Source organism: Mastomys coucha, unplaced genomic scaffold, assembly GCF_008632895.1.
Source record: "Mastomys coucha isolate ucsf_1 unplaced genomic scaffold, UCSF_Mcou_1 pScaffold12, whole genome shotgun sequence".
In the NCBI taxonomy this organism is placed as follows: Eukaryota; Metazoa; Chordata; class Mammalia; order Rodentia; family Muridae; genus Mastomys; species Mastomys coucha.
In genome coordinates this window covers 56,037,761-56,043,642 of record NW_022196894.1, presented here as the reverse complement: position 1 = coordinate 56,043,642, position 5,882 = coordinate 56,037,761, and the positions used below count along the sequence as shown (strand labels likewise).

The window sequence follows — 5,882 nt, the reverse complement described above, 5'->3', positions numbered from 1 at the left end:
TTTTTTAGGAAGTGGCTCATGGCCTTTTCTGACACTGGCTGCTGATTGTTTGTGTATTGCCCCATGATGCTGTCCTGTTCATTCTACTCTGTTTTTAATTCTCAACCCTTCCCCATTTTCCATTCTTACCCCTTTTAAGGCTTTGAGAGGTTGCAACTCCTCTCACTTGTGTGCTTTAACAATAAAGGTGCGCTCTCGCTCCCCTTCCCTCGCTCCTTCCCTCTTCTCTCTCTCCCCTCTGTGTGTTTGTTTTTGCATGTGTGTAAGTGTAAAGAGAGACAGTTGCATCTTTCATTTCCATCTTGCTTTGGATTAATCGAAGTGGATGTTATTTTTTCAAGGAGATTGAGCTGGATCCTTTGGGAAGCCAATCTGGAAGACCAGGAATATAATGCAGGTTTGCTTGGCTCTTGGGTTTCTCTGTTTAACTCATTTAGGTTTTGTGTTTGGTAATCTCATCGAAACATTGCCATAAAGCAGCTTTTAAGAAATCCTAATGAGCTGTCTAAGGCTTCTCATTTTATTTTATTTTTAACAGTTTCAATTCCTTGTAGCTTAACCATTCTCTGAATGTATTATCTTTGTGTTTTGTTTCAGCACGCACGAGTGAAGCAACAACAAAAACCCTCATCTTGGATTATTTCCAGCATCAAGACTTCCACATGTCAGCAGTAGGCTCCTGAGGCAGCCCATTCTCCTCCAACTCTCCTCACTACATTCTTCAGAAAGAGAGGACCTTCAGGAAACACATCCTAAAAGCACAGGTTGGTGGAGGCAGCCTGCCTGCTCTTAGCTTCCTTAGATATGATTTTCAACACTGGTGTTCCCTGCAAGTGGTGTGAATGTGTTTCAGCTGCAAGCTGTTTTTCTTCTGGCAAGGTTTGCAGGTGGCTAAAAGGCTTAGGAGACATAACCTGATTGGTTCCTTCTCAGCATATTCAGAAGTCAAATGATGGAGGCTAGAAAGCATTTTTTAAAACATAATTTATTTTTATTTTATGTACACTCTTGCTTTACATGTCTGTGTGAAGGCATCAGATCTTTGGAGTTACAAACTGTTGTGAGCTCCCGTGTGGATGCTGGGAATTGAACCTGGATCCTCTGGAAGAGCAGTCAGTACTTTTAACCACCGAGCCATCTCTCCAGCCCCAGGAATCATATTTTTATACTCAACCTGAAATGCTTTCTTTGGAGCTGTTTTAAGTCAATATAAGGGGAGTAACAAAACTCCCGGAGGTCAAAGTAGGACATTATGTACATGAAAAATAGTGGAGAAATGTGATGGGCAATAAACCTTGGGTGTGAGGCCTGCTCATTGTGGGCCTGGTTTTCTGTACAGATTCCATTTCCCTCTATACTTAATGAGAGAATCAATAGTCCTTTCATTACACCACCCTAATGAAGATGTTAGGCTTATTCTCCCAACCACTTGCACAATTCCCATACACCAACTCCTCATCAATTATGTGATAGCTTTAAAGCAAAATATCCATCAGGAATCAGCTACTTAAAAGCAAACATGTGCTCTTGTAGTCTTTTGGTTCCATTAAGATTCATCAAGAAAGTATTCTTCTACTAGCAAATTTGCTACCATGCAGACTTTCATCTGTCTGCTTCTGAGCATGATCATGAATGTTCGTGTGTCGGCACACCAATGCCACGGCACGTGTGTGCAGGCCAGAGGATTGCTTGCAGAGTTATTTGTCTCCTCTTTCTATCATGTTGGTCCTAAAGATCAAATGCTGGTTGTCAGCCTCTGTGGCAAGCACCATCATCCACTAGTCAGTGGTTTTCAACTTACCTAATGCTGGGATCCTTTAACATAGTTCCTAATGTTGTAGTGACCCCAACCATACATTTATTTTAGTTGTTACTCAATTTTGCTACTGTTATGGAACTTAATCTAAATATTCAATATGCAGAATATCTGATATGTGACCCCCAAAGTGGTGGAGACCACAAGGTTGAGAACCACTGCACTAAGCATCTTGCTGGCCCAACTGTACTTCTTCTTTGGAGATCTTTTTTTATGCGGGGCACATCTTGATTGAGGATAATTTTGCTTTAGCAGCACTGGAAATTTAAATAGTCATTGTGTTCATGGAATTTGGTCCTTGGGAACTTCTGAGATTATTTATAGTGTTTCATACTCCCACCTCCATTGTCCATCATTGAAGGAAGGCTTGGTGTATGAGCAGTTTCATTAACTGTAAGAGAAAACTTAAAATAAGATTTAAAAAGTTATCCCAATCTGCCAGGTGCTTAAATTACAGTTATTATTTGTAATATACTTTTGTCACGTAACATCTTTAATCCCTATGGTGCAGGTGAAAATGAGCCATAGAGAGTCTAAGCAGGTTTCAGGGTCTCTTGAGTCGTCAGAGGAATTGCCAAGACTCAAATCCAAGGGTTCAATTACCCAACAGGTAACCTTAACACCCAGTTATGTGCCTGCCTGCAAACTGAGGATTGCCTGAAGAAGACCATGGAAGGGTCACGGATGAAGTACATGGAAGGGCCAAATTATGATAGTCTTGTGTGGTGGGCTTAGTGACTTTATGTGTACGTGGCAAATAACCAGGGCAAGTTTTATGTGGGTGCATGGCAAGATGGGGACTGCACTTGGGGAGTTTTATGCCAGCTCTCATGTGTGGGCTGGCTTAAAGGGAAGACTAGCCGTCATTAAGAGTAGGAAAGATGCCCCAGTGTAGGGGAATGTCAGGGTGTTGAGGTGGGAGTGGGTGGGTGAGTAGAGGAGAACCCTCATAGAAGCAAGGGGAGGAGGGACAGGACGGGGGTGTTGTGGAGGGGAAACCAGGAAAGGGGATAACATTTGAAATGTAAATAAATAAAATATTTAAAAAAAAAGAAAAGAAAAGAAATCAAGGGAAAAAAGAACTTCTCTATGAGACAATTATAATAAATACTCAAAAAAAGTTAACAAAAGAAAAGAGTAGTCGGGCAGTGGTAGCAAAGCCTTTAATCCCAGCACTTGGGAGGCAGAGGCAGGCGGATTTCCGAGTTCGAGGACAGCCTGGTCTACAGAGTACCAGGACAGCCGGAGCTATAGAGAGAAATCCTGTCTCAAAAACAAAAAAAAAAAAAAAAAAAAAAAAAAAAAAAAAAAAAAAGCTGAGTGAGGAGTGAGAAGGAAGATTTGGGAAATAAGGTTAAGATAGCAGCCTGAGCCTGAGTGTGGATGGGCAGAGGTGAAAGTGGAGATGGAGATGCACAGACAGAGAGAAGAGTGGCATGAAAGTACCAGGCTCTCTTGGCACCACCCAGAGGGAAGTGGGCTGGGTACTTAACACCTTAGATATCAGAGACCTCGACAAAAGAAAGAGCAGTGATGTCAGCAGTATCATTCATTCCTTATTGATTTGTTTATTCTTGAATAAGTACGTATCACTGAGCCATCACTATGAGGCAGGAATTGTGCTACGGGGTAGGGTTTTAATCCACATGAAAATTCTCTGCTATGCTCAGACTCCATTACTTCCTGGATCCCCGGTACACATAGCAGTAACCAGAAATACTGTTGTCAGTTTATGAATGGTGATTCATTTGGAGCTTTATAAAAAGACCTTTAAGTTACATTTTTATTTAATTGGGTGGTGGTGGTGGTGTGTGTGACAAGTAGCCAAAGGACAACTTGTGGAAGTTGGTTTTCTCCTTTTCGCCATGTGGGTCCTGGGGATTGAACACAGGTTCAAGAGGGGTTCTACATATTTTCTTCTCAAAACATGAGTAGAAGTATGGGGCAGTGGTTTGCTTGCTAGGGTGAGTGGGTCTTTTCTTCATTCTCTTTTATCCTCAAAAAAGTATTTGACTTCTTTTCCCCCAAGAAAATTCTGTTCATTTGCCTGAGGCATAGAAGTTGGAGGAACTCTGAAAACCTCAAACCCCAAGTTTGCATGAGGGCGGGACTCTCTCAGTGGGGTTGTTTCCTTTCACCTGACTTCCAGCAGTCTTTTATAAGCATGTATTACCCAGGCAGAAGTCCAGATTCCAACTCTGAGGCTCAGGGCAAGAGTAAGTTTCTGTTACCTTCCTGGTGATTCATTCATACTCTGAACTAGAGTGCCAGGGAAGTGGAATATTTCCTTCCTTACCAGTAACAGACAACCAAAATGATTTTGTGTAGCTTAACTTTAGTACCACACTGCCTGCCGTTTCCCATAACCTTGGGCACATATGCATCATGTTTACCTATATGAACATAATCTATGTATTATCACTATTGATATAATTAGATACAATTCTTTGTTCGATCATTGTGTTATCCAATAGCACCAGTAAGTCAAACACTTTTATATTTATTTCCATTTTAAACTGAAGCAAATATGTTTAAAAATGGATATCAGAATATAATATAAAGCCTTCGTATAAAGTTAAAAATATTTACTGTACTGTCATACTGTGATTTCTGCTACTGTGATGAAATACTGACCAAAACAAACATGGGGAGGGAAGGGTTTATTTGGCTTTTAGGTTCAGTCAATCACTGAAAGAAGCCAAGGTAGGAACTGTAGAGACTAGGAACACTGCTTATGAGCTTGCTTCCCATGGCTTGCTCAGCCTGCATTTTTATACAACTCAGACTAGCTTGGTCAGGGGTGGTACCACCTTCAGTGGGCTGGGCCCCTCCCACAATCATTGACCAATCAAAAAAAAATGACGTACGTGCATATACCCTTTGGGGGCATTTTCTCAGTTGCATTTCCTTCTTCCCAAATGACTCTAGCTTGTGTCAAGCTAGCATAAAACTAGCCAACACATGATTGCTCGGCTTGCCTTCTTATATGACCCAGAACCACAGTGAGCTGGGCCCTTCCACATCCATCAGCAAGAAAATGCCTTCCAGACATGCCCAGAAGCCAGTCTGACGAAAGTAATTATTTTTTCTTGACAAAACCCAACTAGCATGTATATTATCCATGAAAATATTTCTGCCCAAAGAGCTATATTTGAATGTTCTCTGTAGCTTATTTACACTAAACAAAAATCCACAAAGAAATCCAATGTCTCTTTCCAGGGGAATGATAAATCAATCCCTGTATACCTAGCCACAGTGGAATGCTACCTAGCAGTACTACTAAAAGCAGCAACAATGAATGTGCTTTTAAGGCATTATGTTAACATAAATAAGATATACCCTGTGTGGCTGCATCTCTATGAATGTATAGAAGCAGCAAGACTATAGTGATGTCAGCAGGCTGCCAGGGATCAGGAAGGTGGGGCAGGGAGCTAACTGCAACCAGGACAACTTGGGGTTTGATGGAAAGGTTTGGCCTCCTCACATTGGTGATTACCTACATTCTCTAAATCTTATCAAATTGTAAAACTGAACTGATGAGATTACTGTATGTAAATTCTGTAATAATAAAGCTAATTCTAAAAATTAAGCATAGTCATTACACATTTATATTATCAAATACTTTTTGCAGCTGCTATCTTCCCTGTAGAATATTAAAATAGAAAAACAGGCTAGAGAGATGGCTCAGTGGTTAAGAGCACTGACTGTTCTTCCGAAGGTTCTGAGTTCAAATTCCAGCAGCCACATGGTGTCTCACAACCATCTATAATGGGATCTAACACTCTCTTCTGATGTGTCTAAAGACAGCTATAGTGTAGTTACATATAATAAATAAATAAATCTTTGGGCAGGAGCGAGAGGGTGGGAGAGAGAGAGAGCAGGGCCAGAGCGAGAAGAAAAAATAAAATAAAATAAGAAACAGTCCAGCTGTGGTGGCTCATGCCAGTGATCTTAGTACTTGAGAGGTAAAGGCAGGAGAATCAAGAATTCAAGATTAGCCTCTCCTATGATGGTGAATCCGAGGCTAGCTGGGTTTACATGAAACCCTGTCTCAAAAAGAAAAAAA

The 5,882-nt window shown here is 41.0% G+C and overlaps 1 protein-coding gene across 5 annotated transcripts in view; it reads left to right on the top strand.

Annotated features, from left to right (window-relative positions):
- St3gal6 (ST3 beta-galactoside alpha-2,3-sialyltransferase 6) overlaps positions 1 to 5,882 on the top strand; it is a 61,399-nt gene that overhangs the window by 18,042 nt on the left and 37,475 nt on the right. For 4 of the 5 annotated variants that reach the window (XM_031364161.1, XM_031364162.1, XM_031364163.1 and 1 more), the window contains one exon: positions 598 to 764. The gene's annotated coding sequence lies outside the window, so the exon portion shown is untranslated. Of the gene's footprint in view, positions 1 to 9; positions 398 to 597; positions 765 to 5,882 lie in introns of those variants that run through there. The other variant, XM_031364164.1, reaches the window with a different exon arrangement.